Source organism: Temnothorax americanus, unplaced genomic scaffold (assembly GCF_048541705.1).
Source record: "Temnothorax americanus isolate GAGA-0224 unplaced genomic scaffold, ASM4854170v1 Scaffold62, whole genome shotgun sequence".
Lineage (NCBI taxonomy): Eukaryota > Metazoa > Arthropoda > Insecta > Hymenoptera > Formicidae > Temnothorax > Temnothorax americanus.
This window is the reverse complement of record NW_027509769.1, coordinates 180,082-193,857: the sequence shown is the minus strand read 5'-3', so window position 1 is coordinate 193,857 and position 13,776 is coordinate 180,082. Positions and strand designations below refer to the sequence as shown.

The 13,776-nt window shown below is 34.9% G+C and overlaps 1 long non-coding RNA gene across 1 annotated transcript in view; it reads right to left on the bottom strand.

Annotated features, from left to right (window-relative positions):
• Positions 1–11,200, bottom strand: part of LOC143905501 (uncharacterized) — a 69,567-nt gene extending 58,367 nt beyond the window's left edge. Inside the window, exons 1-3 of the long non-coding RNA XR_013259216.1 lie at positions 10,710–11,200; positions 10,358–10,495; positions 10,001–10,048 (exon numbers count right to left, since the gene is read on the bottom strand). This is a non-coding gene — a long non-coding RNA (uncharacterized LOC143905501). The remainder of the gene's footprint in view (positions 1–10,000; positions 10,049–10,357; positions 10,496–10,709) is intronic.
• Positions 11,201–13,776: the final 2,576 nt, after the last annotated feature.

Sequence of the window (13,776 nt, the reverse complement as noted above, 5' to 3'; positions counted from 1 at the left end):
AGATGTCTATGCATGTTAATGTTCATAAAATTTAATTTTATTACGTTGCTTGAAAAACTCTAAACTTTTTGGTTTATTTTGACCTAGAAAATATTTCCCTAAAATAGTGCCGTGCAATTCTGAAACACCCTGGTATATTCACATATATAATAATAAGATTAATCATATACGTATATCACATCGTACATTATTTCTTCAAAGATTTTTAATCTATTCTGTTGCAATCTCATTATTAAGCTAATTAAAATAATTAAGAAAATCAATTGAAACGTAAATTTAACATATATACCTACATATATATTGTGTATGTGTGTGTAATACATAATAATTCATATATACAAATAATACATGCACACCATGTTTGAAAAATTATATAAACATAATTTTTTCTTATCGTGAGAAATAGCGAACAACATAATTCTTCGATTTTAACTTTTTCAAGTCTAATGTTTATGCATGTAGCGTCATTATAGACTCTTTTTGCGTTGCTTAAGAAACCTTGAAACCTAACATTATGTAAGGCTCCATGTCCATCAAATCGAACAATTTATTGGAATACTAAACGATAAACATATTATTCTACGCACTTCGTGCATTCAGTCTTGCAACATATTTGGATTATTCACAACTGGAGACTCTATACGCTTCGTAAGTCTTCTTTAAAAATTATTTGTTATATTCTTCTTAATAAGTTTACTGCATACCCGCTTCTAACAGCAATAATCCATTGTTTAAATCAGATAAAGAGTTTACTATACAAAATCAATATAAAATTAATATAAAGATGATTTCAAACAAGAGACATATATAATATATATTGTTTGAAGTAATAAAGGTAAAAAGATATTCTAACACAGATCCGTATGATTTTCGTGATAAGTTTGCTAAAATATCTAAATATTATAATAATTCTGTATAATTGTTTTATTATGTGTATAACAATACATATTTAAAAGAAAACTTGATGTAGAGATATAAAACGGAAAGTTATATCAAGTCTTTTTAAAATCTATATACTTATACGCATGCACACGCATGCTCGTCAAAAGTTATAAATTTTTGGTTGAAAGTTTGCGCATTACCATAAATTTTTACGTTCAATCTCGTGACTTCGAACTTTATAGACTTGAAATGCTTCAAGAGAGCGCTAGCTTTAGTAGAAATCATATAACGCCTCCGGTTCATGTACAGAAACCGGTATATACACGCACGAAGTTACAAATTTCAGCGCGAATGGCAACCTACGGCCATCAATCTTCACAGGCGTCTGAGCGACTTCAAATTTTAAGGTTCTCAAAGCGACTTGCCGTCAGCAAAAACTCGTGCAATTCGATTCGTCGCGTCGGTCTGAAACTGTACAGCTCCACGAAATTACAAATCCCGATATGGATATTATCCCATCGTTACTATCGATTTTCGTCATCGTGCATCGCGATATTTTTAAGCTTTTATGGTGCGAAACTAATTCGATGACAAATCTATTGATTGTATAAGTTTAACTAATCTTTATAAAAATGGATATATAAATAAAATACCTTTTTATATACAAAATTTTATATATCAAAATAACCATATAAATTATTTATTTCTAGAAAAATAGAATAAAAATTGTAAACAAATTAAATGTTTGTACAATAAGTATTGTGCAAATATTTTCATCGTGCAAATTCAATGACACGACAACACTTGGGTCGTATTACATCACTTTCGACAAGCGGAGCTCAGATTGACAAAACCGATATTCCGCCGTGATGGAAACCGCATCAAGTTCCGCCACGCAACTGAATAAATCACAAATGCACGACTACCTGTGGAGACCTGCGTTAATGCCCGCTACGCGTGACGAGGTGCAATTAATCCGTGATAAGTGCAATTAATTTAGAGTGATTTTCTTTGTAAGGTATAACCGCATCAAATTAAATCTGGCGCGATTCATCACAGTGACAGGAAAAAGAAATAAAAAGACAAAAATATGAAGAGAGGTCAAGGGAAAGGGAGAGAAGACTCCGCGCGTACTTCCCTTCATCGGGCGAGGCAAACCAGAATCCAGAGGTGCGCACGTAGACGGAAACATCGATCGTGTGTCGGCCGGCAAAGTCGGTAGACGCGTGAATCTCAATTTGCCGGCTGGTCCCCGTGGACACGTGCCTCCACGTGTATTCGGCGAACATTTACATAAGACACGCGGTAACGCCGATGCGCTCCCTCCTGCGACGAGAGAGACGCAGCATCCCATCCCATCCACTTTTCGAGAGATTAACTCTATAGCTCAAAACGAAACACGGTTTATGCTTAGATGTATATGCCTAGATTTATGCTCAATCTTCAACTAATGACGCAGAATTTTAGCACTAATGAGTTCTAATTAAATATTTGACTTAATTATTAAAGAAATACTTATTACTATTATTTTATAAAATTTGAAATGAGGAAGAAATATAATGTGCATATGTTACATAAACGTTCCTTTTTTTGTAGGTAAGTTGCTAAATGACATCACTATAATTTATTCTTCTGAGACAACCCAACTGGAGCGAACGCTCAGCTTCTTTCGCGGAGTGTTATCTTTAATCACTTTAGTCTCTTCTGTCCCTTCGAGTTTTTGTTTGTAAAATAGTAGTTAAAGAATTATAGGGAGAGATGCCGACGTTGCAGCAATATTCGATTGGGCGGGGTAACGTCACGAAAACTTCGTCGGCACGGCATCGCGGCATGGCTAATTAATCAAGCTTTTATAGTCGTCGTTCAGTTGAGCTCTCGACCGCCGTCCAGTTTACCGGTATTCTCTCTCTCTCTCTCTCTCTCTCTCTCTCTCTTGCTTTTTTGTTGATCCATCTCACTCCCGGATTCATGCTTGACCTTTTACGGACCATCGACGGAAGAAAGACAGAGAACACGCCATTTGCTTTTGTACCATTTGCCGAGTTGCTCGTGCGATCTTGCAACCGCATAAATTATTCATGTCGCGATTAATGCGGTTAAATATTTAGGTACTCCGTTATTCTTTCACTTTAGCACGTCGCACCTCCGTGGGTGCGAAGCACGAGGATTACCACGGACTGCCGCGCCTCGCGCAAACAAATTTCCGCGAGAAGTCGTCCCGACGCACAGCCAGCGACGTTCTTAATTGGTGCTAATTAGACGGTTATACGTTAAACGCGCGGGCGTCGGGAACGCGCTATCTCTCCCGCGCGTAAAGAGAGTACACCGATATGGCGTTGCTACATTTTCAATGAATAATATATACCTACGGTATAAAAATTTCTTCTAATTCTCTAACGCATTATTCTTTATTCCTTCAAATAATTATTTCTTTATAAAAAGAAACGAAAATAGCATCACGCGTAATCTTGCTATATAAATTCTTTCAATAACCAGATATATATTATGTGCAATTTTAAATTTAACATGTAAAATTATTATATGGTGTATATTCTATAACAGTTGCTCGTTTACTGAGATTAAGTATCATTCATCTGAGCGCACGTTGTTGTTAGTTAATAAAGAATGGCCTGCTTCATATCGCGCGTACACATATCAATCCTTCGCTATTACAAATCATCGTATAGCCTCGATGTTCCGCAGGTATCTTGGAAGACTTGGATGATATACATAAGCGCAAACAGCTACGTGAACACGGAATAGATGGGCTGCATGTTGTGGCAGGGATATTCTCAGGAAATTCACCATTTTTAAGCTTATCCATGGTACTTATTTCTCGGAAGATACGGGAGGCCCAGGGCTTCACCCTGCCAGCGGGCGGAAGGATACAAAACGAGCACAAGCTCGCCGGGCGTAAAGGATGAACGTGTTTTCTAGCCGTAGGAACGAGATACGTTCTCGGAAAATCGGTGACCGCTTTAGTACGGGGCAAACACGATTATCGGTATTACCCTTTCGCTTTGTTATAATAGAATTTTGTGTAACTCGATCGCAGTTAGTCGTTTACCAAATTTACCACTATTTAATGTCTTTAATGTCTGCCTTATACATATCTATGTGCTATTGTTAAAGAAATATCATTTAGTCCTTCCACTTTTTTGCAATGTTGTCTTAAACATAATATCCAAACTATTTACAAAACACGCGAAATTTAAAAAATGTTGTATGATAAATGCAAATTTTCATCTTTAGATTCTTTCCGTTATAAAGATTTATAAAGATAATTCTTATGTCAAATAAATATTATGCATATACATGTAGCAAGGAGGTATCTTATAACTTCTTTGTGTTTTACTACAATCCGTCTATAAATTAGTCAAGGGTGAAGGAGTGCCACTTAACCAGCGACAATAATTCTTCGCTGCGGGAGCTCGGTTAAACAGGCGATATGCGCCCCTATGAAGGATGACAACGCAATTTTCTATAACAAAAAAGATTTTGATGATTTGTTTCGGGATAATCTTAATCCTTGGACATTTCAACAAAGTCTAAACATACATATATGTATACGAATGTGACAACAGAAATTTCCTATTACCTCTAATAGAACAATAGCATAATTTTATATATTAAATTATTTTATAAAATTTACATAGTACTTATCTGTTAACATGGTTTTATCGCAAAGCATCTTATATATGTGTAGAAAACTTTGTTAGTTTTATTTAAAAAAGAGAGAGAGAGAGAGAGAGAGAGAGAGAGAACGCAATAGAAAATTGAAATTATTTTTCTGTGAATTGATTAAATTTTATTTATTTTTATTTTATTCGTAATTTATCTTAGGATACGATAATATTTGGTATATAGCATATAAATCAACTTGACTTCAAACCATTTTTATCTGGTCTCCACCCTTCATAATAGCCACACACACGTATTTCACCAAAAAATAAAACTTTGTTCAGCAGTTTGTCTTTGACTTTTTTTATTCTCTTTCTTCGCACCCTGACCTCCCTGTGCGGATAACCTTTACGATACTTTTCCGACTTGTTGTGCACGTGTTCGATACTGTGGTACTCTGACAAACTTATATGGAGCCAATTCATTTTCACGAATAAATTCGCTATGTCGTACTATATTTTCCATTTACATTTTTCCATACGAAGAATATAATGACATTATCCGTCTACAGCAACTAAGAAACAAATTTTGAGGCAAATGGGAATGGTTTCAGCTTTTGATTAAATAAAAAACAATTTTAATCTAAAATTATAATTTACTATTTCCGAGATTTCACGTAAATATTATTTGTGCCGTTTAAACGGCGGACGAACCTTTTTGATACTGTAGATGCTGATCACCTTAAACTAGGAATTCGAAATACTATCGAAATCCGTGTGTGTAATCTTGGGCAACCCGTGAATCGTAAAAATCTGACGTAAAAATTAAGATTGCCCTAGGCCGTAGTGCGAAGGAGTTGATAAGTTTATGTGTTTCAGAATCCCAAGGTTGTAAAGGACTTACGGTTTCGAAAATTAGATGGTAAATCCTTCGGGAATAGAACATGTTCGATAAGTTAAACATCAAGAATTTGCGATGACTCCCTCCCAATTACTGATTTATTAATTCTGATTTATTAACTTAAAATCGTTGTTGTCTAGCGAGCAGTTGTAAAAATTAATTTGCAAATGCAAAATAAGAAAAAAAGTTGTGTAATTAATTAAATACACTGTTTTCAAAACAACAAGCTGTACGTATGCGCTATGTTATGAAAACTGTAGAGAAGAATATAAGGACTACAACAGTAGCAATTAGTATAATAAATAAGAAAGCACCGTCGATGCGTAGAGAAACGTAGTTTTTTCTTGGTACTTTCATGTTTGATATGTCTGTTTATTATACGCGGACGACGCCTAGATTAAATTTCTCGCGCATTGACGTTGTAACAAAGCGGTGTGTACCATTGTATAACATATAGCGTTACTGACGAGAATCGCAAAGAACATCTCGCAAAAGACATCTGAATATTCACATATCATTCTCTCCTTGCTATTGTAGCTTTTATTTGCGCACTCTACATTTTCCTTTATCCCGTTACGAGCAGTTCCGGGAAAAATAGAGTACTAAATTATAAAACAACGAAACTGATGAAACGCATTTCGAAATGTGACCCTGGGGAAAAGCGAGACGACATTACTCTGTCCGAATCGATATCCTCAATATAATGCATTTGAGCAAGGAATTACTTAATATTTTACATAAAAATCTTCCATTCGTAGACACATTATTACACAATATCGATTTCTTTTCTTTTCTTATTACATTAATATCAAACTGTTTACTATTGTAATAGTAGCTATTCGTAATCGATACTGCACTTATAAATCTTTATATTAGTCTCGTGGTATCACATCGCGTTCAATTTAATTATATAATCTATAATTACATTTAATATTACTATTAGATTTTTTAAGTATCTTTAGTATAACCGAAACAACCTAACTGTGTTGTTTTATTATTTTAATAAAATGTTTCTGAGACAGAAAATCGTATTGCAAATTGCAGCATAGTAAATGTACTTAAAAATTAAAGCTAATTTAGATCCATATTGAGATTTCAAGTAAAATTTAGCTTACAAGCTGAGTAAAGACAATTTTTAATTAAAAAAAGAAGGTAAGTGAAAATAAGATTAAAAGCGCGCATAACAGAGAAGCTGTAAGTCTGTAAGAATAACTACTTTTTAATAGCCAGTTAGTAATGTAAGCTTGAACGAATGCAAATGTGATAAAAGAGCGAGTTTTTAATTCGAAATCCAATTAATCACCCGATCTCATTAACCCAACGTTACTGTTTGCTTTGAGAGAAGAAACTGCAAGTTACGTCGCAGTAAATCGCGGATCAGCAATAAATTAGAATTACCGTGATATAAACAACCGCTAATCAATTAGCCTCTAATTTCATTTACTTGTTTCTGAATGATTTTATCCTTACAGATTTGGACGCACAAACGAATCTCGACGACAAGCGCATGAAGAAACATTTCGCAGGTACCATCGTCGTCATAAATGTAATAAAGATTCCAAATATCCGCGCGTCTTACAACCGTTTTACGTTCCCTATCGATTCGCCGGAACAAACGCATTAACCGCGAACCGCGAACCGCGAACCGCCTAGTCTCAAAGGAGCAATGTGGCTACTGCACTCTACTAATGCAAAGCCCTCCACTGTCCCGGCCTCTCCCCGTCTATCCTACGTACGTACGCCCCATTCCCTCTTTCCGGGCCCTTTCTCCCCACCGCACGGTCCCTTGCACTTCATCGAGGGCTCACGGCTCCTAAATTTCCTACCCTTTAGTAATAATATATTTGTCCCTTGGGCGTCGCTGAGGAGTCCACCTCTTCCTACCCGTGCGACTATTATCTTATATATATAACCAACCCCGAATCCCCGAGTTTCCTACCGAACAATCCACGAGGTCCAACCCCGTGGCGTATCTTTGGGCATTGCGAATGTATCTTTAAGATTGCACATCCCTGAAAAGAAGCTCGTGCTAGCGCGTCTTCATGCCCACCGCGACTACGATGATTACCTTTGAAGAAACCGAATAATGCGTAAAAAGAAAGGAGACACGTCGCAAAAATAAAGAAACGGTAAAGAATATATTAATAAAAACTACAAGGAATGAGTTAACAATGAAAAAGCAAGGACATTTTTAAATTAATCGAATATCTTCGGATAGAACAATAAGGTCCGGCGTTTGATTTTACACAGAACATTTTAGCTTTATTATAGCTGTTTTGTCTTTATTGAATAAAGCATGATATTTTTCAAGGTATAAATTAACGCTGAATTCTCAGTAGCTTAATATATTATATACATATAAAAAATCAAGCTAAGAATTCAGAGTGTTAAATATTTTAAATTTCAATTACCTACTTTAAAAATATATTTAAAAAGAACAAAAAACACTATTCAATCTTTATACTAATCTAAAAGGCTGTAAACGACCAGAGACAAGCATCATATATATATATACGATATATATATATATATATTTTTTTTTAGATTATTGCTATAAAATATTTATAAGAATATTCGATTTTTCTCTCTTTAAGAAATCGATTATTTCAACTATAACAAAACATAAACACTTTAAAGAAATTTTTTATTTCAACGATCTTGATAAATATTTCTTTGTACCCGGAAAATAGCATTCCACCATGAAATAACATTGTTATACCAATTTAATATTCCGTCGGTAAATGTACGAAAGAAACTGTTCTGCGCGTGTTTAAAAGTAGCATATTTTCTCAGAAATTACCGCTGGCCCGTTGTATGTTAAATACGTTGACAAAAGTAATAACTATGACAATTCATACGCTGAGTAAGAACATCCGCGAGACTATTATGTTTTGTTACAGTGTGAGTATCTCCTGGGAAGCAGCATTAAAAGATATTTTTGAATTTATCTCTGACATGTCAAGTCGAGAACATAAAAGTTAAGTGAAAAATGTAACGACTTTGCGGAATGTGCAATAGAAAAAAAACTCTTTCTCGCGTCCTGAAAAATACGTAATGTGACAGAACATACTAAAATCTTACTTAGACATTTAATGCGTATGTCTTTTTCTTTCTTGCCAATCTTCTCCTTTTTGTTAGTATAGTTAAATAGTGAATTTCATTGAACATTTCTTAAAAATTCGAGAGAATAAAGAAATAGGCCAGTATTCATAGTCGATTCCTATATTTAAGACCGTCTTAAGTACAATCTTAAGATGTCATGAACCAATCACAGAGCCGTATTAGCATCTTAATACAACACTTAAGACGGTTTTAAAATAAGAACCGACTATGAATACCGTCCATAGATTTATCAAATAAGCAACCCTTAGTAATCTAACGACACATTATTCTGCCATTTAATACCTTATTAATTTGAATTAAGTTAATTTAAAGAATGTTGTGATTTAGAAAAACCCGCGAGGAAAAAACCGCATGTAATTTCCATTCACCAGGTGCAACTGCATGATTTTATAACAAGGGTTTCATTATATTTTTGCTTTCTGCTCGTAATAACTTTTAATTACACAAGAAACTTCAGCGCCAGCCAATTTTTGTTAAGGAACTTACTAACATACGTCTCTAGAAAAAGCTATGTACGTAAAAAGCTAAGTAAGTAAGTAGTAAGCTTCGCTGAGCTCAAAGTACATTCATACTTTTTCTGAGTTACTGCGTTTATTCCTCGAAAGTCTTCGCCGCTAATATTACTACAACCTTCGTAATTAATATGCTAATATTACTATAAAAGTCGTAGTAATATTAGCAGCAACGACTTTGTTTAACGCATTCGCGGTTTTATCTCCTATAAATTAAATTAAAATACTTAAGAGTCGGCATTTTCTTTCTTTTTAAGGCCGAAGCTTTCCGTGAACACTTGCGCTTGTTATCACAAAATTAAATAACTCCCTGCGCCACTGTTACGATAAAACATATAAAACCAAGAAAAGTATTTTTATCACAGTAGTAAAAACTCAGTGAATACTGCGTAAATAATCGCAGGTTTAGAATAAATTTTTCGAAAGCATTTTTTGTACTTTAAATACCATAATATTTACAAATTGTGCACAGAATTAATTATTAATTAAAACATATAAAACTACTATTACTCAGATTAATAATCATATATGGATTATATAAGGATTAATAATTGTATCTGAATTAATATGTGATTATAACAATATTAAAATAAAATGTAAAACTCAACCATAAATAAAAAATTTTTCTTATTTTTATAATTACGTCCCTCGACAAATAACAAATGTGTAATTGTCATAATCAAAACTTAGTCAAATTTTAATAAATCATAAAAATAAAATTTAATTATATATTAATTAAATCTTGTACATTAATTATCAATTAAAACTGTACAAAATTTTGCACGGCACTCTTAATATTATAATAGCTCATTTTATATTAAATTTTTTATTTATCCAATTTTATTGTAATTTGATACTTTATGTGTTCAGATATATATAATGTATATTTATACATATATAGATAGAGACAAAATAATTGTCATAAACCCATTACCTAAATAAAAAAGTTTCTAATCACTCACCTACTGCTGCGCAGCAGCGGAGTTATCTGCTACGTTGACTGCGTTGATCTGTAACATATCAATGTAATATTCAAATTATAAAATAGTGCAATGTAATATTCAAATTATAATAGCGCAAAATAATTAAGATTTTAATAAATAATTATTACGAGTATCCAATTTTTTATTCTTCTTTCAAATAAATATTTATTAAAATAATTACATAGTTTTTCAGAAAAAGAAACTTCATAAAAATAATTTTTTTAATTAAAAAAATTTTTTTCTGTTATTATTTTTAAACCACCAAGATAGCTGATAGATCAATCGGAAGGAACGAGAGAAAAAACGATTAATTTTTAAATAAGAAGTAATACTCACCGCAAGGTTGCTCCGCCGGCGCCCGATGTCCTTCCCAGACCTCCTCCTCCTCTCAGATTGTCTTCAGGCACTTGCACAACACTCGCGACACTCCAATCATTAGAATACGATAATTGCCTGACACTTTGCACGGTATTCCTGAAACACAATGCGCATTTTATTAAATTGTGGAAAAAAAAAGGATCGGAGACCGGAGTTACAAGTCCGTTCAATACTGCGACATTTCCTAAATTAACAAAGTTTGAATAACGAATTTCGAACGAACAGTACAAACGCCGAATTTATGCGGTTGACAAGTATGAAATACAGATTTAATTACAGCTACATTCATCGCCGCCGCGTTACGACATACCTACTTCGATACAAAGCTCTCGCCAACAGACTTGAATCGTAGGAGAAATTTGATCACGTAGCGAATTATCTACAAAGAATCGTGTTCGGCGTCTCCCCTACTTGTCACAACGATTGCATCTCGAAGATTAATGCGACACACAGACAGGCGTCTACATGCAATACCAGACCGCCGACATCTGTGGACGCACAGCCGAAATACGTGTGACGGGAGGCGCGGCCATATTGAAGTGGGTCACTATCGGGTGTCGCTATCGAAATTTTCCTATTTCTCGTGAATGCTCGCTGTACCAGTATGAATAAACTCTTCTTTCAGAATCTGTATATGTATATCTTGCCCTACCGGCCCTACCGCAATATGACGACAGGATTTACCCGTGCATCGTGCATCACAGATCACGGCCGAGACGCCTGTTAGCGCGGTCTAATAATGTATAAAAGATGCGACAATATATACGGAGGCATTCGCGAAGTCGCCACGCAGATTGCCGCGCGAATAAACACTTGCAACAACGCTAAAACACTCGCCGAACGATTCGTTACAGCCGCGCGTGAACTGTTTGACATACCGTTAAATAAAGATACGCAGAATATTCTGCTCCTTGAAAATTAAATACATATACGTTTTACGTATTACCCTAGATGTAAAAATAAACCAACCATAATACCGAAAATCGATGAAAGATTCGAAACGCGATATGGAGATGGTCAAATTCGAGGATATTGTTAGAGAAATAATTAAAAGTAATAACTTATAATTCCCGTCTCGCGTACGCTTCAATTCCTAATTCGAATGACCAATCGCGCGAAATATCTGCTTCACGGACCTCACGAGCCGGCATCTCGATATCCTTACGAGTCGTTAAATGAGGGAATTAATTACTCTTACGGACTGATAGCTTTCAGTTGTTCGTAAAGACATGCGTTTGGTATCCCGCGGTACTTGTCGCGATCGCATCTCGAAAAGTAATATGGTAATACACGGAGAGCGACTCGTACCGTTTACCTATCCGTTCAACGGCTCGGACACGAATGCGAATATTGCGAATGACCGAATGACGACGACGACGCCCGCCGCTCGCGCGTCCCGCGCCGCGCGACCTTGTTTTTATTTACATGGCTAGCGCGGTATGCTGCTGTCTCGCGGCTGTACCAAGGCCGCAGCCGAGTTGTGTGTGTGTGTCGCGCCGAGATATAATTTTATAAGATACATTGACATCGAGTATTTTTGGACGTGCTAAATATACTCTAAGTACGCTTCACAATAAAAATCCGAGCGCCGAGTTCCACCGCGCGTGCGCTCACTCATCAATTCGTCACCTACGACATATTTTATTATATTGCAAAATCGATACTGAATATTCCGCGCTTCTTGCAATTCAAATTAAATCTCGGCGAATAAATATTCTCCCATATTAAATTTGGCATTTAATTGAAGAATAAAATTCGTCGCAATTTAATCGAAGAAGTATTAAAAACTATGTAATTTCTTTAGACACATTAATATTTTATCTCTCTTTAATATATTTAGATTAGGCGCTATTTATATATATAAAATATTGTATGTACGAGGTCGTACAGAATTTACTTGCGTTTATAATTTTTATTTAATTGATGACGCACGAAAAGTTAATTAGATATGCCAATTATCCCGTCATGTCCAGATCGTTCAATATCAATATCACGCTTGAATTTTATTATTATATATATTAACGTACATGATAAAGCATATATCGGTAATTATATAGAATAAAGATGATTTACCTAATCCTATTAATTATATGTTCGAGGTTGGTTTCTATAGAAGCTATTATTATGTGACCAAATATGCAGTGTAATACGCGCGGTCGATCCTTCTGTGGACTACGAAACTATGTGACTGTCGGTAGGTTCTGCAAATTATGGAGATTACTTTCACAAATTATGTGGAATTCGTAAAGTTCCGCATTTCGGAGATCGATCACACATAGATATCTGCTTGCACTTTCGATCATATTCGCTCTTTCGAAACGAGTTTTATGCGCCTTATCCTTTTCCTTCCTGTTCTTTCAACATTGTCGCACTAGAATTCTATGATAAAAAAAATTGTTGAATACTTTCCAATCATTAAGAATATCTAGTTTGACAATAATTTTTAAAAAGAAATACCGCTTATATCTTTTCAAGTGTAAGTCAAAGATGACTAATCGACGTTTTATAAACACAAAATAAAAGATTGATAACTAACACAAGTCGTATTCTTTTTTAAATTGTAGTTTCTTGTCTACAAAATTGTATCTATTCTATGCACTCACGCAATGTTGCCCGTATCTTCACCGCGACACGAAGTAAAAGTTGTCTCGATTTATCAAGACCCATTACTATGGATCATTTAGTATTCCTGTGAATATTTATTAGCCCCATATCTTTCGTGCACGATTTCTAGAGCTCGCAGAAGAAAATTAATAAATTAGCTACGAGACCCCTAATATAAAACGAGCTCGAAGCTCGTTCGTGATTTTGACAATCTCAATCTTCCCGATAAATATAAATATCATGTCGCGTTTTACACACACATTTAATTGAAACTTTTTAATAAATATAATCTATATAATTAATTTTGCGTTGCCATCGTATTTAAATAAGCTCGGAATTCGTATTTCGTATTGTAAACAGGTGCTTGATAAATGTTGAAACGCTCTTCCGGCGTATTAATGATTGAGAGTTAGCTCTGAGCACCTTAACGATCGACAAATGGTGGAAGCAATTCTCGTGATTTAGTTGTTATAGTGCGAACGGCATTATTCCCGACAGTTAATGCAAGAGTAAATTCATGTACGTAGTAAGGCAAACCAGTCTGTTCCTGCCCGGTACTTAATTGTACGCCATAGAACGCGTAATAGATCGATGAGAAAAGGAAGCGAGGCAGAATGGAATCATCTGGAGTGTTAAATGGAATTCAAGTTAGTGTTGTCTGTGCGAGACTACGGTGAAGCATGGTATATAACACTCCATGTAATCTTATGTATTTCGTCTCTTGAAGCTGCGTTCAAAGAGAAAGAGAGGGAAAGAGAAAGAGAGATCTCGAC